Source organism: Protopterus annectens, chromosome 3.part1 (assembly GCF_019279795.1).
Source record: "Protopterus annectens isolate FY-2018-M chromosome 3.part1, PAN1.0, whole genome shotgun sequence".
Lineage (NCBI taxonomy): Eukaryota > Metazoa > Chordata > Ceratodontiformes > Protopteridae > Protopterus > Protopterus annectens.
Window position 1 is genome coordinate 482,634,844 of NC_056732.1, and position 24,921 is coordinate 482,659,764.

Below are 24,921 nucleotides of genomic sequence, written 5' to 3' on the forward strand. Positions count from 1 at the left end.
GCAGTTCAGAACATTAACTGTGTGACCTTCCCAGTTATGGCCATGTGGATTTACAGGATTTGTGACGCACTTGACCAATGCTTTCAAAGCTTTACTTTTCAGAAGAGGGCCTTGCTGTTGACAAAACTTGGCCTTTCTTCTCAGAGGACAGCTGTAGCAGTAGTTATAGCATCAGAGCTTCTCACAGCTGTCTGTCATCCTTCACTTTCTCAATCTGTCAGAGACCCCATTGAGGCAATAATCATCCTGTTGCCTTTATAAGAGGAGTCATTGTGTGCCCATATATAAAAAAAACTTTCTCCTTTGTCATATTTCTTTCTGCTGCAGAACTTTGGTTCACTGTCACTGTATTTCCATTTACCAGTATTTCAGTGTTTTGGTTTGATAATCTTGTTAAAGTGCATTTAAAAGTTAGAAGAAAGTGTTGATTTGAGTAAAGTAAAAAAAAATACACTGGTTGTGTAATTGTTATTCCATTAATATCTGTAAGTGTGTTTATAATAGATAAATAGGCCCTAACAACTTCCAGTGCCTTTGTGTCTATATTTATGGGTTGGAGAGTATAACTGTGAGTACTGTTAAAGATTTAACAAGGTTACTTAAAGTAAGGCAAATTTATGTTTTGAAGTTTAAAGGTGTTAAATATAAAGTACTGTAAAAGCTTGGAAAGAAAAAAAATAGTTTGCTTAAAGTTAAGTAAGTTAAAAGTTCTGACTTAAAGTACATTTAAAATGGTTGGAGCAGCCTAGAAAAAAAAATGTAATTGATGCACAAAAAAGAGGTTAGGGACTGAGAAAAAAAGAGGTTCCACCTTTGACTCTAATGGCAAAATACCCTTGAATCCTCTCACACCAGAGGAATTTAAAGGCATTTAACTGTCACCAGTGTATATGTCAAGGGAGAAAAAGGTTATAAGGGTTGTTCCTTTTCATGAAAGGAAAAAAAAAAGACTTCTCTGGACTGGGAAGAGTCTCTTGAAAAGGACACTTTTTTTTTTTTTCTTTCCTTTTACCTACCAAACATAATCATCCTATAAATCTTGAGCTTAGATTGGAGTCCTCTGGAGGGGACCATCATCCAAGCAAACTCCATGCCAAGACCACTCGTTTTAATGGCCTGATGATCTGATTGGATGCCCCTGCCACACACGCGCACACACATGTGCACACACACAAGAACTGTCCACATTTTAAGGTGGACCCGGAATGTTTCCAGACCTGAGAACTGCACAGCACTCATGCTGTACTTTGACATGGGAGAGGATTTATTTATTTATTTTTAATTTTAGCTTAAGGTTATATGGTTAGTGTAACCATTTCACTCGTAATTGTTTTCATTCATGATGCTGAAGTGAGGATACTGAGTCCATTAACTTTCTTGCTGCTGCAACCACTTTACTAGCAAACACTGCAGCAGCAGGTCATTCCGACTTCCTCCTTGAAAGATGGGCAAACCCACCAGTAGCTTGTGGTTTCAACCTCCCCTTGTTTGTTGCACTAGATCCTGGGATGCTATCTGAACCCAGGTTACCTGGTGGCACAGTACTGGGAGGGCTTACTGAAGTATTATTCATGTGTTTTGGCTTCTACATATCATTCTTCTAGTCCGTTATATTGGACTGCTTCTCCTCCAATGTCGCTGATATAAAAGCAGTGACCTTACTTCATATTCAGTTCTTTTATCAAGAAACTTAATGTGACTCAGTAGTGCAATACTGAAATAATACTATGTATACATCTTAACTACTTACATAAAAGGCTACTAGTAAGCATGGGCATTATAAAAAGTGAAGTGTTAGAATGCTGCTTAAATACACGGCAAGAGTCTGTCCCTCAAAATCATAATGTTATGATTAGTACTTCACATAACTGCATTGTCCTTCTTTGTGGAAAGTTGTCGTAAATGTATTCATAATATTTGGACAGAATCCCATGCACTTCAGTGACTTTATCCAGGATAGTGGATGATCAAGGCATCATCCTGTGCAACACTACCATAGCAAAGACTACAGTGCCTTATATGTCTTGAGCTGAGGCATTTTTAAGAAATGCAGCAGAATTGACTGCAGTCTTTATAAAATATGGTCTTCATAGGGCATCAGTTTTTTAAACACCTTTATTGAAGTATCACTTGTGACATAGGCAAATTTATATTTAAATAAAAATAATCAAACTGTATTGACACATTCATATTAACAAATGTTATACTTCACATATATTGCTATATATCATATAACCTAAGCAACATTATGTAAATTATTCAATTCCTGCCCCCCCCCCCTTTTTTAAACAAGAAACATCTTTATTAAACTATTACATACGACACAGGCAATCATACATTTATATAAATAAAAACAAACCACACCTACACAGTCCTAGTTGCAAGTATTTTACATCACAACCCATACTAAAACACTCCCAGTTGCAAACATTATACATCACTTATAATCTACCCAATCATTTTCAGTCAGATATTACATAGCTCATTTAGTCCTACCTTCTTTTAAACCCCATTCCTTCCCATATGTATTGTTCCCACAATTCCCATTTTTTCCTATGTAGTTTGCTCCTACCCTTTTCTAAAGATCTCAATTCCAGTTGTTTTATTTCTGTTACTATATTCTGTACGTCTAGTATAGCTGGTTTAGATTTTGATTTCTATTTTCTAGTAAGTGCTTTTTTGGCAGCCACTATAATTAGACACAGCAAGACCTTAACATGTCTAGGCAATTACGATTCTGTATGAGAGCTCAGAAAAATCGTGTCTCTCGTCAGACTAATCTGCCCACTCAGCATCTCTGACAGTACATGCTGCAGGAAGTTCACCAACTCACCACACTCCCAAAAAATATGTTCCCAATTACCTGTCTCTTCCCTCTGAGGAAAAATTCTCTGGAGTCTACTTGGGGTATAAAAATATCTATGTAAACATTTCCAAGCAAAAATCCTAAATCTTCTAGATGATGTTGCATATTTGGGAGACATATATATATATATATATATATATATATATATATATATATATATATATATATATATATATAGATATAGATATATATATATATATATATATATATATATATATATATATATATAGATATAGATATAGATATAGATATAGATATATAGATATATATATATATCTTTCCATTGTTTCTTTGTGAAGTGCTTATCCAGTTTCAGTCTCCAATCCTTTCTGGCTTCTCTGATTAATTCTTAAGAGTTATCATGCAATATTTTGCATGCTCTACTAATTATTCTTTTTCTAATGGCAGCTTCTGTTCTAGATTCTACTAAAACTCTACCAGTGTTGTTCTTTCATTTAGGGACCCCCTATTTCTTTCTCTTTGCCTATACTCTATCAGTCCTTGATAGGAAAGGCATTCTCTAATCTGCAATCCAAATAAATTGTTGGCGTCTTCCCATTCTGTCATCTTTCCCTCTCTAGTTATTTGTTCCCAATACCTTGCTTCCTTTGACAGTTTTCTCCAATAAATTCTGGCCTCCTCTTGCCCATTGTCTATATCCCTAATTGCAGTCATCCCTAGTGGCAGAATCTCATTTTTTTCATTCCCATGTTGGCTTCGTTCTTAGGATACTTTTGGCAGCTTTATAGATTTAATATTCAGTATGATTATTGTTATTCTCTTTAAAGGCCTGCATCCGGAATTCATCTCTCCTTGTTTCTTGAGCTTGTCCTGTTTTATCATCCTTTCCACTTTGAATTATAGTTTTCTGTTTGTGCTGTGTATAGAAACCTTAACCGTGTAGCTCTGAAATACCCCTTCAACTCAAGTAGTCTCAATCTGTCCTGTTTTACTGAAAGAATCAGCTTATCCCACTTGACTCTTGCTATCTTCCCCTCCCAGGTAAAGTCCTTCAGCTCTTTATCAGTTGCTATCCACAACTTCTCAGCTCTTTATCAATTGCTATCCGCAACTTCTCCTCTGGTTGATAAAAATATGCCTGACCTGTGTGTAAAACTAATGGGACTAAAAACATTTTAACTGCTTGTATCTTACTATCAATATCCGTATAAAAAAGCTTCCATTTTCTCAGTTTTTGTATTACCTTTTTAGTCTCTTCCCTCATATCCTTAGTGGCCACAACAGAATAATTTTTAATCCATATTCTTATGGATATGGCTGAACCAATTCATATGTGGGTACATAATTTACCACTATTGCCTTTGTTTTAGCTTCATTAATTTTGTATCTAAAAAAGATTTTAAACTGTCTTAAAATGTTCCACAACACTGTAATGCCTGTTTCTGGTTTTGTGAGGTATAGAATAATATCATCTGCAAATAGAGCCAACTTTTCTTGACTACCATACCAGTCATATCCTTGAATTTGAGTCCCTTATTTTCTTTTCCAGTGGTTCTAAATATAATGCACATAACAAAGGGAAAAGAGGGGGCACCCTGCCTGGTCTCTGTGCTCAAGCAGAAATCATCAGAGAGGACCCCACACACTTCACTTTTCACCTCTGATCCCACATATATCCTCCTAATCAACCTTATAATTTTTTCAGGAAATGCAAATGCTTTCATTGTCCTGCTCATAAAGTCCCAACTTACTCTGTCAAATGCTTTCTTGCATCAAGACCCAACAACAACAGTGATATTTTCTGACATTCTGCTCCCCTCTGGATCTTCAGTGTTCTGTAAATTGTTCAGATGTTTGCTTCCTCTCCACAAAACCACATTGAACCGTATCTATAAAATTTGGCATTACTTTTGCCATTCCTGTAGCCATTATAGACATGAGCACTTTATAATCATGATTTAGTATTTTAATGGGCCTGTATGAAGCTGGGTCTGATGGATCTTTACCATCTTTAAGTATTACATATACCACTGCTTTCTTCCAGGATGTTGGTACTACTACTCCTCCTCTTAAAATAGTGCTAAACAAAACATCCCAGATCTTTATCAGGTTTTTCGCTCCTAGCTTCCAGACTTCCACAGGAATACCATTTATTCCTGGGGATTTTCCTGTAGATTGGTTATACATCACAGTTTTTATCTCGTCTCCTCCTATCCTAACCGTTAGTAATTGAGCCTCATCTACCTCTAACCTTGGCAGATTTAATTCTTCCATAAATTTTTCCATTTGTATCTTTTCTTGATTTCCATATTTCTCTGCTTTATGCAGATTTTCATAGAATTTCTGAAATATTTCTAATACCTCTACAGGAACTGTTGTTGCCTTCCTTTGTTATAGGTTCCCTAAGCTTGGTGACAGCCCTTTCTACTTTCTGTTGCCTAAGTTATTATACTGAAAGGTTTTGTGCTCTAGTGTTATAAAAAACAGTTGCTTAACAGCAATCTTTCTAAACTTGTGTACATTATCGAGTAATCCCTTATTTTCTGCTTAGCATTCAGCAGTTGATCATCTTCTTATGTGAAATTCCCCCTATTTTGCAATACTTTAACATTTGTCAGCCCCACTGACTAATTCTTGTTACTTCTTAACCATAGCTCCCTTTCTTTTATTCTACCCTATTTTTAAACACCACCTTAATTGTATCCCACTTCCTAGCTATATTTTCAGAAGTAATTTCTATTCTCTTGAATAGCTCCTGAATGATCTCCACTACCCATTCTTAAATTCATCTCTTTTCAACAGATGAATGGGAAAGCACCACTGTCTCATTTTTATTTCATTACCCTGTGTTTTTATTTCAGTTATTACTGGCACATGGTCTGAAATAGTTATTGGGTGTGTATCAAAGCGTTCAATTAAATACACATGCTCCTATGAAATGTAAATTTTCTCACGTAGCCCAGTTTTTATATCTTGGGGAATATAAAGTAAATTCACTCTGAATTCCTGTTACCTAATTCACATCTTCCATGCCAAATATTTTCATAAATTTCTTTAAAAATCTACCCTGGTTTGTTGTACTTTCCCTTCTAGGCCCCCCAGACACATCTTCACTACTGCAAGTCAAATTCCAGTCCCCACCTATAAGTAATATTCCTTGCTGAAAACTGATTATTTCTCTCAGAATTTTCTTAAGCTCCATTATAGCAGTTTTAAGTGGAATATAATACATGCCAGTGTAATCCTCCACCCTTGCCACACATTAGTTTTTCTTTTGTCATGCTCTTTTAACCAGGCTTTTCTTTTTTTACATTGCAGAGCCTACATTTCTTAAAGCTGAACAAGAAGAAAGGGAAAGGAAAAAAAAAGAATATCAGCACCTATTTACAATAACATTACACTTAAAAATAACTGAGAGAGCTTTACTTTATAGCATGGAAAGAAAACCATACACCAGAAAAATAGTTACTATTAAGAAGAACAAAATGTTTTCTTTACTTTCAGTTAAAATGCTCTTCTCTTTTCACCTCCCCAAAGCATTTTCCAAACATTAATGACAGGAAATGTAGGGCATATACATTAAAGTCCCCCACAAGTCCAACATATTCCGAAAAAGTATAATATTTCCAGATTTTCTTGTTCTGTCATATTTCACAAATATAATTATTGCATGGTAATCCCATTTAGGTTTTATTTCTGTTCATCTCCATCTCCCAAATCTTGTCTCTGCTTCATTTCCAGTGTACTCTTGATTCTTCTAGTCAATTATTGTGCTTCCTTTCCTTATCTCCAATATTTTCTGTTGTAACAGTGGAAAAGATTTTACAGCTGCAATCTTTCTCTGGTCCTTATTACCAAAAGAACAAGAAGCAAAATCTCCTTCTGTTTCACAGTTCACTTTTTGTTGGACAAAGTTTTGTATTTACTCTTTAGAATGTACTCTTGATCAAAAAATTTTGTCCCTCCAGGGAAGAAAGCCTTAAAGACAGCTGGGTATAGCAGTTTGAATCTCACACCTGTATCTCGACATTTGAATTGTGGAAGGAATTTACACTTCTGCCTGGTGTACAGTGAGTAATCATTCATCACAAACCCTCTTTTGTCTTCCACTTTTAGTATCATGTCCTTCTGCCACAATTTTGTCAGAATCAAATCCTTCTGCTGATAGGATTGCATCTTTACTACTAAAGGACTAGGTTTCTTTCTTATAGCCAAGTTTGGCGCCTAAACATGATGTACCCTTTCAACTAACAACTCCTGCTGTGGAATACCAGTCCAGTTGCTTATTTGTGCTTTCATAAAATTAATGTGGTCTGTTCCTTCCAGCTTCTCTGGTATGGCTGAAATTCTCAGGTATTCCCTAAGTGCTCTGGCCTGTAATTCTATTTTTTGAAACATCTCTTCCGGAGTACTCTCATATTAAGTCAGGCTTTTCTTCCTTTCATCCTGTTATTTTTGCAGCTTTATCACCTCATCTGATTATCTGTTTAAAGCTTCTTCCATTTTTTCCAGCCTTTTGTTGTTTGGGTTGACATACTCCATCAGTGTTTTGTTTATTTTATATATTAAACACCTAGAATGTTGAACACCAATACCAGTTCAAAAAATGGACATCAAGGAGCAACGTTTAACTATTTGATGTAAACTTTGTTAATGGATGCTTCTGGTACCTTGGCCTTTCACCTTCAAGGAACCACAAGTTCACAGCAGATGGTTAAACTTGGCTACTTGATGTTTGTTTTATTTTAACAGGATCTGTGTGCAGTTGTCATATCTTCCTGTAGGTTACTAGAAGTCGTGTCTGGAGGTTGCATTGCTTTTTGATGAACAGATGCAGAACTTTCCCCAGTCATTTCTTTCTCACTTTTTGTAGCTGATTTTTTTCCAGGTACTCTGTATTTCTTTTTTCCTGGCATCCAGGCAGTACACTGACTAGCCAGTTACTGAAATTAACCCATAAACACAAAAGTCTACTTGCCTTCTCTGTTGAGTTGCTGTTTTCACACTGGAAGAGCTAGAGTTTAGCTGTTACTCACTGTGCAGCTGTCTTGAAGTCCAGGGCATCATAGTTTTATTATTTAGCTTTCTAAGAGTTACTCAGCTAGAAGTAAATTTACAGCGCAAGACAAACACTGCTGATAAAAATTAAATAAAATTAAAATTAAATAAAGCGTTCATTGAAATCCAGGTTGTCATATTGAAACTGTTTATAACCAGAGTTGTCATCACCATCCTCAGTTTTGCTGTACCCCTCACTTCAATGATTCACTAACTGTGAAAGAGTCAAATGCATTTCGATAGGGCAGGCTCACAAAAACTTAACAGTTAAAAATGTCCTACAGTTTTCCTAGTCCCCCTTTTTCTTTCTTTCTTTGTTTTGAATAATTGCCATTCTTTAGCTTATAGAATTTTTAGCAAAGAGGGAAGATGCCCCAACCAAATGTGCAAAAATGGGAAAAAGGTGGTGTGGATGGATGGAGGATGGGGAAGATCTTTTTGATGTGAGAGCTGGAGTTCTGTCTTCATCACCTTAGGGATGAAGCCTGACATGACTTAGCCCAGCATCTAAAACTTTCCCACGTGTGACTAAAGGTACCTTCTCTAACTCTGTTCAACATGCAAGTGTCACTTGCCTCTGTAAACAGCTCCTGACTGCTGCTTGTTTGTAGTGCATTGTATGTATACTTATGTATACTTAGAGCCTTTAATGAAAAGTGTTGGGTAATTCCTTGTGTGTTTTCTATCTGTTTAACAACAATAAAGCCTAGAGGAATCTTTTCAGTTTCATTTATTTATTCTATCTCCCTTTGACAAACTCCATTTTTCTTCTTATTAGAATCTTGCTTTACAGTTGATTTTAGTTCATTATTTTCTTATTATTAGATTATTGCTGATCTGTTGTTTTTAATTTAATTGTAATCCATTTAATCTGAGTAGTTGAAATGAAAATCTCTTACTTATAAAATTATTTCTTATGCATTTCATTTTTGCTTTTTAGGTGTGGAAATTATTTTCCTGATGATCTGTGTAAACATAATGTTTATTTTTCCTTTCTTTCTATAGCACATTTTTTTCACAAATTTGTTTTATTATTACTGAATAAATTCTTCTGTGTATAAATCTCTCACCAGTCCTGTTCAGACTTCAGTGTCACCTGTGGCCACACCATTGTCTAACTCATAGAAACTGAACTACCCATTTCATTTTTTTAAGCTGAGTATGTACCCAAAGTCTGTATCTCTGTGTGAATATCAACATTGTTTTTGGGCCAAACTTCGAACTGTTTGATTCATCAAGGTCAGTACCATCAGTCATGACCTTCATATTGACTTTGACCTGCTTTCTAAGTCTGTCATAAAATTTCAGGATTACAAGGGTTGGTCTTTCTTGAGCCCTACCAGGATGGAAAGTAGAGTATGATCTGTGCCTTGAATGTTCTTCCAGTCTTTACTTTTTGATTTGAACCCAAACTCAAGCGTGAACCACGGTTATGACCTCACCACTTACTACCTGGTATGTTTTCAGAGTACTTCTTGATGTCAACATCGGCTGTCCATATTCAGGATTGATTACGTTAATGCTGATATGATTTAAGTAAAGGTCAAGGTCAATTTCTTGACTCGACAGAGAAGACATTTCTTGAGGTCAGACTCAAGAACATAATTTTTTTTAAGTATCTTTATTAAATCATCACATTTTTAAAATATTACTTCAGAACAAATACATTAATAGAAATGAAAAGAAACCAAAGTAACATTTTTCATTGTTATTTGCATGCATTATACATGTGTTTTCTTTATCAGATTTCATTAATTTCAGTGTTACATAAATTGCTCAATTCCTGCTTTCCCTTAAACCGCAGTCCTTCTGAGCATTATTCTGCATGAATTGTTCCCACACTTTCCATTTATTTGTATGGAATTTGGTCCTTCTCTTTTCTAACAATTCCACCTACAGTTTTTTTATCTAGTGTTCAGTATTCAGTACTTCAGTTTTAGTTGGTTTAAGTTTTGATTTCCATTTGCTAGTAATTGCTTTTTTAGCAAATAGTAGCATAAAATAAGGCCCTATTATGTCTAGGTAATCCTATATCAAAATAAACGGTTCCTTTTTTTACAACCTTTTGCTTCCCCAAGATTTCTAACAAAGTACTTTGTGGGCAAATTTTAAAATCTATCAACTTATTACATTCCCAGAAAACATTTCTCAGTTCTCTCATTCCCATCACACCTCCAGCATTTACTGTCTACATGAAGAAAGATTCTCTGAAGTCTGCTTGAGGTATGTAGATACCTACGCGATCATATCCATGCAAAAATCCTGAAGCTTCTGATCTATGTTCCATACTTGCAACCCTTACAGAATTCTTCCTATTGTGTCTTTTCAAACTGCCTTTCCATTCTGTTTTCCCAATATTTTCTAACCACTTCAGATCGATTATTATAGTCATTGTGCATTACTTTATATACCCACCTAATTATCCATTTTTAAATAGCAGCTTCTATTCTAGACTCAACTAAAAACTCTCCCATTTGTTATTCACTTAACACTTCCCCATCCCTTTCTCTTTGCCAGTATTCTGTCATTAATCCATGTAGAGAAAACATTATCTAACCTGCAATCCAAACTTCTACTTAGCTTTATCCTACTCTATTACATTTCATTTCCCTCTCTACTTATTTTCTGGTTATTTGTTCCCATTATTTTGGTTCCTTTACTAATTTCCTCCTGTAAATTCCAGACCCATCTCGACTATTTTCTGTGCGTTTGACTTATTCACCCCTATTGGTGAAGTCTCATTTCTCTAGTCCTGTGTTGGCTTAATTTTTAGAATACTTTCTGCCACTTTATAAATGTTAATGTTCTGTATGGTGGTAGTGGTTCTTACATTGAGAATCCTAATTTCACCTTACTACTTTTTTTTTTTTTTTAAAACAGGTTTATTGTTTTAACATATAAGAGAAATATCATAACAATTTTATACAATTAAAAATAGGTATTATTATAACATTCAACAAAACAACTAAAGTATTTACAAAGACATCCACTACAATCAGATCAATTAATTAAACTAAAATACCATGCTATTGAAATTAAAATTTTTCAACAAATTTTGTAAATTATCCCATACAATATAATAAGATGTTTTTCTATTTGTTCTTGTCTTAATTGTGTTTATTTCCATATGGCACACTATATTCATAGCATTTTTAAATTCATTGAACGAAGGAGGTGTATCTGAAATCCAATTTATAGTTATTATTTTCCTAGCCACTGCTAGAATAGACCATAACAAGGGAAGCTTGACCTTTTTAACACTTTGAGGTACAGGTGTGTTGAATAATATAAGAGATTTAGAAATAATGAAATTATCTGTAAAAAGAGCCTGCAAAAATTCATTAATTGACTTCCAGTATTCTTTCAATTTTATACAGTCATAAAACATATGAGCCCAGTCAGCATTCATTTCTACATTACATCTCTTACATAAATTATCTTTATTATTTATTTTATTCATCATCAAAGGTGTATAAAAGATCTATGTAAAAATTTCCATGTATAAAGTCTCCAGACAATGGAAGACGTAGTTCTATAAGCAGATTCCAATATATATTGTTTATCTTGTTGATTTGGTGGGTCCCCATTAATAGAAGTGAAATAATTCCAGTATGAATCTACACTGTAAAAAGTTTCTTGTCTGATAATTTTATGTATGTATGAAAGTTTACCTTTATCAGAAACTTTATGTTGTAAATTTAATATCAAGTAATCAATCAGTGTTGGAATAGATTTTTAACTGTTATAGACATTAGATCTATTTTATTAATGAGATGTTGTCTAAAGGTCTGAACCTCTAACCAGCAAGTTTCTCTTAGATCAAATTCTTGTTTTAAAAATCTAGATTTTTAACTTTATTATCAGATATCAACTGATACCAGTACTTTAGATCATTATCTATAGCTAAATGAGTTCCTTCAGAAGTAGATGACAAAAGCATACCCTGAGTATACATTATAGGGAATACAATAAAATTCCATTCCCTATACTTAGGGTGCATGAATATAAAGTTACGATAACTAATAATAATATTTAATGGGTAACAAACCATATGTTTAGGTGTAATAGGTGAAGTACAAAATTCCTTTAGTAACCATAACATGGAGTTATTTACAATCATATTTTTATGTGTTAAGGAGATTTTCATGAAGTGCATACTAATTAGCTCCCAATAATCTTTCCATTTTGCGACATATGACTGATCTATTAATAAAGTAATAACTTTTACAATAGAAGTGATAGTATATAAATTAAAGTCTGGAAAAGAAATACCCCCTTGAGACCAGCTATTAGTATGTTTCTTTAATGCAATCCTAGGTCTATTAGGTGCCCATAGGAAATTTAACATTAGTGTATTCAGTTTCTTGATAATTATTTTTGTAGGTGGAAGTATTATTGATTGTATTAAGTATAAAATCTTGGGGAATATTATCATTTTAATAATTGTAAGTCTCTCCTTCATAGTAAAAAACATATTATTCCAGGTATTAAAAATATTTTGTATATTAAGAAAATATTGTATATAATAGATTTAATATCTTTAGATAGTATTATACCTAAATAAGTTATCTGACCTGAATTGGGTACATATTTAGTAAAATCACTAATGAGAATATTTTTTCGTGTATATATAGGTAGTATTTTAGTTTTTTCTTCATTGAATATTAAACCAGAAATACTTTTAAAATTCATCATGTTATCAAATAGAGACTGCATAGAAGAATTAGATCCTGCTGATGTAATTAGAACATCATCTGCAAAAAGTTGACTTTTGGATGTTGTATTTTTATCTATTTCAAAACCCTCTATGTCAGTACTGTTTCTGATCAAATTAGCCCAAGGCTCCATTACTAAAGTGAATAATAGTGGAGAAAGTGGACATCCTTGTTTTGTACCTTTAAGAATGGGTATTTTTTGTGAAACATATGTTCCTACCTTAATATAAGCCAACGTTCCTTTGTATAAATGCTCAATTAGATTTACAAATGCATCTGAGAAGTTTGTGCACTTCATTAAGGTAAACAGATAGTCCCAATTTACTGAATCAAATGCTGAACTTGTATCAAGACTAATAAGTGTTAAATCTTTCTTTTTCCTATTTGCAAAATCTATTAATGTTAAAGTTCTTCTTATATTATCAAAAGTATTTCTATTTACAATGAAGCCTGTCTGATCAATATCTATAATGCCGGGAATGATGGTCTTCAATCTATCAGCAAAGATACTCATAAACATTTTATAATCAACATTAAGTAATGAGATGGGCCGATATGAAGAACATCTAGTTGGATCTTTATTAGGTTTTAAAATTGGCGAAATAAATGTATATTGCCAAGATGGGGGCGGTTATTAACTCAGTTTGGGCCAAAATAAAAACCTTATGTATTAATGAATATGTACTTTTAGAAAAGATTTTATATATCTCTGGTATAATACCATCATTACCCGGTGCTTTGTTTGATTTAAGCTTATTTATTTGTGTGATAACCTCTGTATATGAAATACTTTTGTCCAATAGTTTAATCTGTTGTTTATTAAGCTTTTTATTCATGTTTGTGGTTATAAACTCCTTTATTTTATCTTTAGGTTCCATGTTAATGTTATTATGGTTAATTTTGTGAAAGTGATTTCTAAATTCATCTAGTATTTCTGGTATACTAGAAACATTCTTCTTTTCCTTAGAGAAAAGATTTCTTTGATATGGTTTTGTTTATTCAACCTTTTGTTTTATTTTTAAGTCTATGTAAGTATTTGGGGCTTATTGAATAAGACCAAAACTTGTATTTCTCTAAAGTTATTTTAACTTTATGAGTTAAAATTTCTTTGTATTTCTCATTTAGTTTGTTTATTTCTTCAATAACTTTCTTGTCTATAATATTTTCTTTATTATTATGTTTATAGGAGTCTAATTTACTTTGAATATCTAACAATTCCTTATCCCAAGATTTTCTTTTATTATTATACCATCTGATACTTTGTCCATATAGATATGATTTTAAGGCATCCCAAACATAAACAATGGAGACTTCAGGAGTATTATTTATATCTAAAAAATGTTTTACTTCTGAAAGTATATATTCTTTATAGTCTTTTAGTTGAGTTAAGTATGCTGGTATCCTTTTGATCTGAACATTATGAGTATTTTTTATCATGAATTCAAAAACAATTGAATTATGATCAGATATAGGACATGAAATAATTTTGGAATTAATTAAATCTGTTACCATCTGGTTAGAAATAAAGACCCTATCTATTTTTGAATAAGTTTTGTATCTGTTAGAAAAAAAGGTGTATGGTAATGATTTTGAATCTATCTGATTATTAATATCATTCAAATGATAAGAATTAGCAAAATCATTTAAATGTTTTGCATTGGATGTAATTCTTCTTTTCCCTATAGTGGTAGTATCACTTTCATGTAGTATACAATTAAAGTCACCAGCTAAAATAATATCTCCTATAGAGAATGATATGATCTTATCAAGATGATGTTTCACTGTATTAATACCAATTCCAGGTATCCAATATACATTAATTAAAGTGTAAGTCTTCCCATTAATTTGTATTGTAACCATACAAAACATTCCTTTGTCATCCTGATAAGACTTAATGGTTTTAGGAATGGGCATACTTTTATTCCATAAAATAGCCACTCTTTTTCTGAGTGTGCTCTGAACTAACCAATACTGTATATTTGTTTGTGGCTAGTTTATCAATATCTTTTTTCAAGAGATGGGTTTCTTGCAGGAAGACTAAGTTGGCCTTATGTAAATTAATGTATCTTATTAGGCTTGCCCTTTTACATGGATTATTCAATCCATTAATGTTTAAATAAATTCCTTTTAAAGATGTCATTTGGCATTTTTAAAACTTAAGAATCTTATGATCAAAATAACAAATAACAAGATAAGTAATGTTACATCTCCTCCTTTAGGTGTACCTTTAAATATAGCTGTATTTATTGAATCTCTTATGGGATTTCGTATAGGATTCAATTTGGTTTGTAGTGACAATGAATGTACAAAATATATTGTGGATGTCAAAACTATATACAAATAACAATGAACAAGTGAAAATAATGTAAGGATTAAACCTTGCATCCAGCCTGGAGTTATAAACTCCAACTTAGAGTAGTATTTACCACTCAAGTTAACCCCCTACCCTAAGCAGCAGTACCTCAGCTACCACCTTATCAATTTAATACTAGTTATATTTAACTGAGGTTAACAGTTTTCAATTCAATTATCTAGCAAGACAAGACTACACATTTGGTAAAACAGCATCATATAAACTAAAATAAACCTTTTTTTTTTTTTTTTTTTTAAACTGTTCATACTACTATATACATCCATGTAATATAAAACATTTGTATTCAAATAACATTCAAATAATCTTGATGTTAGAAATCAAAAGGAGAGAAAAATAAGTTCTAACATTCATTTAAATCAAAAACTTTGGCTAATATGATTCAGACATTACATATATTAAGATGCATCTATTTTCTGTCATGTAAATGCAATTAACGGCTTCCAAAAAAAAACCTTGAATTGCTTGTATATGAGCATTTACTCAAACTCATTATTGTCAATAGAATAAAATATTGTATTCATAGAAATTGTTATAAATCATACTGCATAGTTATGCAGTTTCTCAGAAACACTTATATACATATATACATATACACACACACACACACACACATATATATATATATATATACATATATATATATATATATATATATATACACACACACACACACACATATATATATATATATATATATATATATATATATATATATACACACACACACACACACACATATATATATATATATATATATATATATATATATATATATATACATGCATACACACACACACGCACACACATGCACATATACATATATATATATATAAATATATATATATATAAATATATATATATACATATGCATACACACACATACACACACACACACACACACACACACACACACACACACACACACACATATATATATATATATATATATATATATATATATATATATATATATGATCTCACTGAGTTGTGTCCTTACTTAGCACTATCTTACTTGCTGTCCCTATAATAAATCTGTCTGCTTTATACAAAATAATGCACAGCAAACACATTTTAGTAACCAGATTTTACAACCATGCTATACTACTGCTTTAAAATATATCACATGACAATTTCTTCCAGTATAGAGTTATAAAATTATTTATGCTTGTCAGTCAGATGAATTAAATGAGTTATAGTAATGTATATGTTTGGAACATAAGTTTTTAACACAGATTATTAAGCTGCTGTTAAGTAGATTTTCAAAAACACTTGAATAAATGTTTCATTTTCTATGCCTTCTAAAATAAGACATTTACTTACTACAAGAAACTGTATCATTTAAATTCATTATAACTGACATATTTTATGAATTATAACATAGATATTTAAGTAATTATATAAAATAACTCACATTTAGATGTTAAAGAGTTCATTTTCCTTCACATAGTCGCATTTGTATCATTTGTATTTCTTGGTAGAGTGTCATTCCTGAATCTGTGATGTGTCAGTGTGATATCTAGGTCAAAGGTGAGACTAGCAGCTTTCAGCTTCTCTGTGAGAATTCTGAGAGTTGAAGCTTTTGAAGTAGCTCATGGACACTGTGCATGAGACAGCCCACATCCCAGATTGTTTCTCAACATTTTGGCGGGAAACTTATTAAAAACTAGTGACAAACATTCATTTAGCAGTGTAAATGCATCTAAACATGACAAAACCTTCACAATGTATTTTACAGGTTATTACAGCTTCTATGTAAGTGAAATTAAGCCCAAAATTATTAATAAGTAATAAAACTCAATATTTTTGTCCCAACTCAATTTTTATGCAAATCTTATTATTTACTGTGTCTATATGATCAAAAGCATTTCTATATATTAATAAAGAAAAGAAAAAGAGAGTAGAAAGTAAAAGGGTGTAAGGCAGAAATAAAAAAATGTAAGAGAAATCTATAAGAAGTATATACAATGGAATATTACTTACTGTTTATATTAATAGAGTTAAAAATAAAACATGTTATTTACTATTATTTAGTTATAATTATTATTAGTTAAAGCATGACAGATTATTTACAAACAAGCATAAGCAATGTAATCAAGAAAGTATAATTAGGAGTAGCATTTGAAGAACATATAAACTTTTTACGAGGAATAAATATGTTGTTATTCTATTAATCATATTTTCATTACTCTTCCCTCCCTGCCCTCCCCCACCCTTTACCCACTACATAATCTAAATAGAATGTCATTGTTTAAACAAAGAAAAGAAGAAAAGAAGAAGAAAAAAAAAGATAAAGAAAAAAAATGTATCAAATTACTGACCTTACTTCTCCTTTTCAGAAAGAGAAACCAGTTGAATCACAACTTGCCATTAAATCTCCAGGTATTTTGACTAGTTATGAAACAAAACATTTCTTTGCAGACAGAGAATAACTTTGAATAAATCTTTTTCAAAATATTTGTTGCTTCTTGGAAATGCAGGAACTATATTTAAAAAGATTAATAATGAAATAAAATGATGAGAGAAAAAAAAACATAGAACAAATCATTTGATTTTTAGTCTCTTCTTCTCTGAAGTCTTCCACGAAGTTTCAGTTGCCAGTCACTTTAATGAAGGACTAGCCCATTCCATTTCTTCTATTTTATCCAAAATCTTATTTTTTTTGATAAACAGTAAAGCAGAGTCTAAGTCATCGAAAATTTTAGGCCCATCAGGAAGGAAGATTTTAAGCTTGGCAGGAAACAGAAGGTATGTTTTAAACTGTGCTTTTTTAAGCTCCCTTATTAGTGGCAGAAAAACTTTTCTTTTAGATATTACCATGGAAGAATAGTCATTGTCAAAACGCACAGTTCTCTCATTAATCTTAACAGGAGCTTTAGCCCAAGCAGATTTAAGAACCATCTCTTTATCAAAAGATGATAGAAATCTAACTATAACTGATCTAGGATATTTTTTGTTAGAGTTAGTATTAGCTATAGATCTATGCTCTTTCGATACCAAAAGAGAATGCTTCTGGTAAGTCTAAAGTTTTAGGGAGCCATGTTGTTAAAAAAGAAGTAATATTGTTACCTTCAATATTTTCTGGCAGTCCAAAAATCCTAATGTTATTGCGCCTAGATCTATTTTCCAGGTCATCCAGCTTTGTTTGTAAATGTGTATTTTGTTTCAGCAGAAACTCAATGTTGATTTCCTCTTCTTGTATTCTATTTTCCATGTCATTCACAGCTTCTTCTATGCCTGTCATCTGGATCTTCTGTTGTTGCAGGTCTATATGTAACAAGTCTATTTGTTTTGTAGTTTTTTCTGTGAAGGTGTCTATTTTAGTATCCATTTTATCCATCTTAGCAGTAAGTTGCTGGATTATAATTATCAGAGACTGAAGTTCTTTCTTGATGCTGGAGTCTTGAGAATTTGTCTTACTGGAACTCATTTCAGACTGATAAACTGACAGGAAAATTTCCAAAGTGATTTCTGACAGGAATATTGTTAAGATTTCCTTTCTTTTTTAGATATAGTTCAAGAACTATATAAAACAAACATATTTAGAAAGAAAATTACTTCAAAAATTAATTTTTTAAGTAATTAATTCCTGTCAGTGTAATGAAATTGGTGGAGCTGAAGAAATCTGCTGCTATCCTGTGTTCATCCTTGGCCACGCCTCTATTTCACCTTACTTCTCATCCCACCCCACTCCCATTTCATCACCAGCCCTTTCCTGTTTGAGCCATTACTTTCTACTTGTATTGTTTATATGAGCCTGAACTGCAAAGCTCTAAAATATCCCTCTAAATGAATCCTAAACAACTATGTTTTATGGGGGCAGTCATCATATCCCACCTAACTCTTGCTGTCTTCCTCTCCTAAGCACATTCCTTCAACAATTTATTACCTGCAGCTTCTCCTCTGGTTGATAAAGATAAAATCTGACCTGCATATAAAGCTGAAGGGCCTAAGAACATTTTGTCTGCTTGAATCTTGCTATCCATGTCCGTAATTAAGAGCTTCCAGTTTTTGTATTATCTATTGTTTAGTCTCTTCCCACATATCCTTAGCTGCCATAACATAATTCTTTTTAACCCATACACACAAATGTCATCTTATGTCCCTATAGATAATGGGTAGTGCTGAACCAGTTCATGTGTGGGTACATATTTTACCACTATCAGCCTTTGCTTTTATGCACATTTATTTTATATCTTATTTTATAACCATCTCAAAATGTACCATAACACAGCAGTGTCTTTTTCTGAATTTATCAAGTACAGAATAATATCTTTAAAGCTAATGTTTCTTAATAACCATATTAGTTATATCCTTGAAAATGCGAGCCCCTGATTTTCTTTGCTAGTAATTTTAAATATAAAGAAAGTAAAAAGGGAAATAGAACATCCCTGCCTAGTTTTTCTGTTCAAACACATTTTGTTAGAGGGTAACCCTCCTTAAGTCTTGTGACTGGCTCTTCATATATTCTCCTTATTAACACCATTATTCTATCAGGCAATGCAAAAGCTACCACTGCCCTACTCATAAAATCCCAGCTGACTTTGAATGCTTTCTCTGCATCAAGACCCACCAACAATCTCAGTGGTTTCTTACTTTCCACTTTATTGTGGGTCATCATTGTTCTGTTCTTTATTGTCAAATGTTTGTCTCCCCTCCACAAAACTACACTGATCCATCGCTATCAGTTTTGGCAGTAAATTTGCTATTATTTTAGTGAATATCGACGAATACTTTATAATCATGGTTTAAAATTAAAACAGGTATTTTTGAAGCAGGATCTGAAGGCTATTTACTGTCTTTGGGTAATAGTCACCACAGTTTCCTTCTAAGTTGCTGGTACTCCTCTTAAAATATTATTAAATAAAGTCTTCCAGATCTTTATTACTTTATTCCGTCCTGACCTTCACAGGAATTCTCTCTGTTTCTGGAAATTTCCATGTCGATTGATTATACATGACCATTTTAAATCACAACATCCTGCCTTAGCTATTAATTGTTGAGCCTTGTCTTCCTCTGACATTGGCTTAATTGTCTCCCATAAATATTTCCATTTGAGCCTTTTCTTGGTTTCCACATTTTCTGCCTTTATGCAAATTTTCATAACATTTCTGAAATGTCTTCATCCAGTACTACCACGGATATGTTTTCGTGTTATTTTTCTTGCTATAAGTGCTAAAAGTTTTTGTGTTTTGGATTTGTTTTTAAAAATATTTGCTTAATGGCATCCTATCTAAACTCATGCATATTATCCAGATACTCCATTTTTCTCTTAATCAGTCTGCAGTTGTTCCTCTTCTTGGTTTGTGATTCCCATTCTTCTGCAACACTTTCGCCTTTGTTAACCCATCTAAATAATTTATATTACTTCCCATATAATTTTCTCTCTTGTACCATGTTTTGTACTCCATTTTCATTTTATCCTGTTTCCTAGCAGACCTTTTCAAAGAAATGTCTATCTTCATTAATAACCCTTGAACCTTTTTCACAACTCATTTAAATTCCTCTGTTTTTAGCAGAAAAGTAGGATACTGCCAGTGTCTCATTATTTCTTCGTTATCTTGTGCTTTTTAAACTTCCTTTTCATTATCTTTTCTCGGTCTTTTTATAACCTCCTGTTATTGATTCTTATAGTTATTTTGCAGTATTTTATATGCTCTACTAATTATTCCTAAGGTTTTGTTGGTGTACGATCTGAAATAGTTATGAGATGTGTGTCAAAGCTTTCAGTTAAGTACACATGCTCATGTGAAATATAATTTCTATCCAGTCTAGCCCAGTTTATTGTACCTTGTGAATAATATGTAAATTGAATTTTTGTTCCTTCTACTGAATTTACATGTTCCGTACCAAATATTCTCACGTTTCTTTAGAAATCTTCCATCCTTTGTTATAGTTTCCCTTCTAGGTTCTCTTGTTACATCTTCCCTATTGCAATTCAGGTTCTAGTCCTCACCCATAAGTAATGTTCCCTGATAAAAGCTTATTATTTCTCCCTAAATTGTCTTAAGCTCCATAATAGCAGGTTTAGGTAGAGTATAAATGCATGTCAGCATAATCCTCCTCCCCTTCCAACAACCACGTACTTCAAATCTACCATTATTGTCTTTATTTTCTTTTCTATCACATTTGGACCCTTCTTGCAGTCAGTATATCATTATTACTACCCTTTTATTTTGTCTCTGATATTCTGCTGAATATCCGCCCTAAAATCCTATACTTGCCAAATTCACATGTTCATTTCTATCCAGATGTTGCAGCAGTGCTTTTTATTCTCTGTACTTCCTAATATAATTTGGTACTGTGCAAGATTAGCCATTACTTCTACCTGTTATGCATAACCTTTTTTGAATGTATATTTACAACTTTTACTTTATACATACACACTAAAGTTTGGCACGCTGATCTGTTTATGTAGTTGATTATTTTCATCTCCTTTTGACCTTGTCACTTTTTCAGGTCTTTTTTACTTCAGTGAAACAAATAACTAAATGTATTTTCAGAACCCCCCCCCATCTCCTTTTAACTTACAAAAAAATACTCAAAATTATGTACATTTTCCATTAAAGAAATAACTTTATCTTTCCTGGTAGGAACACTTACCCCAAATAGATGGCTGCACCCACAGGGATTACCTGTTTTAATATTTAGGGTACCCCTTCTGAAGCACATGTTAGTGCCTGTGTTTCCACATACACTAATTATCTGTTCTTTTATTTATTCTTCTCCCAGATGTATAAAATGGCATGCATGCTTTCATTAAATAATGACTTAAAAAAGTACACGGACTAACATTAAGTAAATTAATTAAATGATGCCTTTTTATATTAAATGCATTAACATACTCAGGCTACTGGGGAGGCAACTACTTGTATAACTTATTCAATTCCCACAGTTTCAAACATTACATTTTGCTCATCTGCTTACTAGTGCACCTTTAATTGTTAATTTTACTGTACTTTGGACATTTCATTCAGTAGATAGTGTTCAAACCTTTCATAATTTAATTGCTTGTGTCTGCAAACTTCCTCTGTCCAAGTACAAGGAGCTGGTCATGGAGAAAAAAAACAGCAAGTGACATTGCAGATGTATGAAAAAAATCTTTGAAAATTTCACTCAAAAACTCTGTTGAAACTTCTCATGATTAATTGCTGGCATATGTAAACTCTTTATTTTGTACTGAAAGCCTTTGAAGTAGAAAAAATAAAACCGCTAATGACTTTGCAAGTACAAGAAAAGGGGTTCCTATTACATAAACAAACTTTTCAAAGTTCGAATATCATATGATTGACACCATGTGATCGAACTTTGAAAAGTTTGAAGGTTAAATGTAACGGTGCCATACAGTGCAGAATGGGATAATTTCCCTTTTCTGCACTGAAGTGCAATCTCGCAGTTGATATATTTAAGTATGGGGGCGGGGGTGCAGCCCCCACGTGGGGGGGTGCAGAGGGGCTTGCCCTCCCTGCTCGGAGCGTTAAGGTAAGTTTTATTTTTTTTTTTATGTTTTATTATATATTCAGAGTTTCAAACTTCGATCATATGTTGTCGAAAATATGGGATTCGAAGTTTTGAAACTTTGAATATATAATATAGACACCAAGAAAAGGCCATCATTTCCATGCTTTGCACTTCTTCTTTCGGCTTTTTCCCTGTTAGGGGTCACCACAGCGGATCACCTGTCCACTCATGATTGGCAGTGGAGTTTTACGGTGTCGAGTTACCAGCCTGGCACCCAACCTTCCACAGAAGGCACAAACATGCACACACTCACACCTAGGGCTAATTTAGTGTGTCCAATCCACCTACAGCATGTTTTTGGGATGTGGGAGGAAACCGGAGCACACGGAGGAAACCCATGCGGCCACAGGGAGGACATGCATACTCTGCACAGAAGGCACCCCAGCCGAGAATCGAACCGGAGAAACTCTTGCTGTGAGGCAGCAACGCTAACCGCTGCACCACCGTGGCTGTCCATTTCCATGCCTTGCACTACTTTATCTTATTTAGACCTATGTGCTTAAAAAACATTGTCTACAGCTTAAACCAAGGACATTAATTTAGATATCCTCCTGTGTAAAAACAGACTTTTTGAAAGTCTCCACTTGTTTGGATTATTCCCTCTTAGCAATATAATGTGATTAATACACATTTACATCCCACCATCCCAGCAATGTAAGATCATAACATTATATTGAATTGAATTTGTTTCTCTTCAGTCTTTCTTACCTTGTTTCATTGTCACCCTGGATATCTTGCAGCTAAGAAAAAGTACTTTCTTGGGTTAATAAGTACTTTCTTGGGTTAATATCTTAAAAAGTAGTTGCTGGTAAGACTTCCCTTATATGGTTTAGCCTACATTAAATTAGGTCCTCTCACATCAGAATCTATCCATATAATGAAAGGTACCTCCCCCTTTCTCCTATTTTATTTGCTTTGGCTATAGAAATACTTGCAGAAATAATACACAATGATCCAAGAATAAAAGGAATAGAAGTCTTTGACCAGTACATATCTAAAATAATGCTTTTTGCTGATGATATTTTATTAACCCTATCAAACTCCAGAGAGTCATTTGGAGAGCTAGAAGAAGTAATGGAGAAGATTTCAGGTCTACACTTTAATAGATCAAAATCAAAATTTCTGTTTTTAAATAAGAAAAAAGAACTACAAGTTACAGATACATCCATCATAGGAAAACAAGAACTTATGCTAAATTATTTAGGAATAGTGTTATGCAAAAGTATAAACGAGACAATATTAGTAAATTATAAAAACATTATTGAAACAATAAAAATATATATAGAAAAGTGGAACAAAATTATATTAACTTTTGAAGACAGATTGCACTTAATAAAAATGGTCTTATTGCCAAAAATACTATATGTAGCATTAGCAATACAGTTAATTCCTGAAAGATGCATTCTTAAAGAATTAAACTCATGTTTAATAAAATTTTTATGGTATTCCAAAAAGAACAGAGTAGCTCTAATTCATCACATTAGACCCTGGAAGCAAGGAGGATTGAACTTCCCAGAAACAGAAACATATATAAAAGCATCTGTGCTTAAAACTGCAATAGACTGGATAAACCCAAATTATTTTGCCAACTGGAAAGAATTAACAGCTATATTAACAAATGAATTTAATTGTTAAAAAAAAATTTAATAGACAAATCAAACCCTGGTACATACTATGCATAAGTATACAATATAATATAACAAAACCTTCTAAAACAACACTGATTAATCATTACATCAATTCCTTTAGGAAACTTATCATTGCAGACATAGATCTAAAACTTTGGTTTGACTTTTTAACCCCATTTACCATCACTAAGAACTTTCTTCACAAAATATATAGGGAAACAGTAACCTCCTGGGAACAAAATGGATTATTATGCTGATTTCAATGTGTAAATAAATGTTTTAGATATATATATGATAAAAACTGCTTACGATATTCAAACACAGGACTGGTTAACCTTACAAAGCATTCTAATGCACACAAGATTTATGCATATTAATAATTCCAAATCTAATAAGTTTTCTGTATGAATTTATATATAATAGTTGTGAAAAGAAAAATTCCATTTCAAATCTATATAAAGAGTTAATAATATATAAAACAATTCCCAAACCATCATACTGGTAGTTCTTAACAAAAGGCCCGTCATTGCAGTTAACAGAAGAAATTAAAACTAACATCTTGCTATCAGTTAATTACACCTCTAACGCATAGTACTGGAAATACTTACATAGAGCATTTTTAACACCAGATAGAATTAAAATGATCAGTACTACTACAAATGGTTTTTGCTGGAGGTATGAAAAGTCAAATAAAGCAGACTGGATTCATATTTTTTATGAAGGTAATAAAATTAAATCATATTGGAATGGAATCAGTCATTTTTTTACAAGCTGTATTTAATGAATCCTTTACCTTAACTA

At 32.6% G+C, this 24,921-nt stretch overlaps 1 protein-coding gene across 1 annotated transcript in view; it reads left to right on the plus strand.

Moving 5' to 3' along the window:
- Positions 1-24,921, plus strand: part of ENPP2 (ectonucleotide pyrophosphatase/phosphodiesterase 2) — a gene marked incomplete in the record, with an annotated part of 2,364,887 nt that overhangs the window by 1,766,254 nt on the left and 573,712 nt on the right.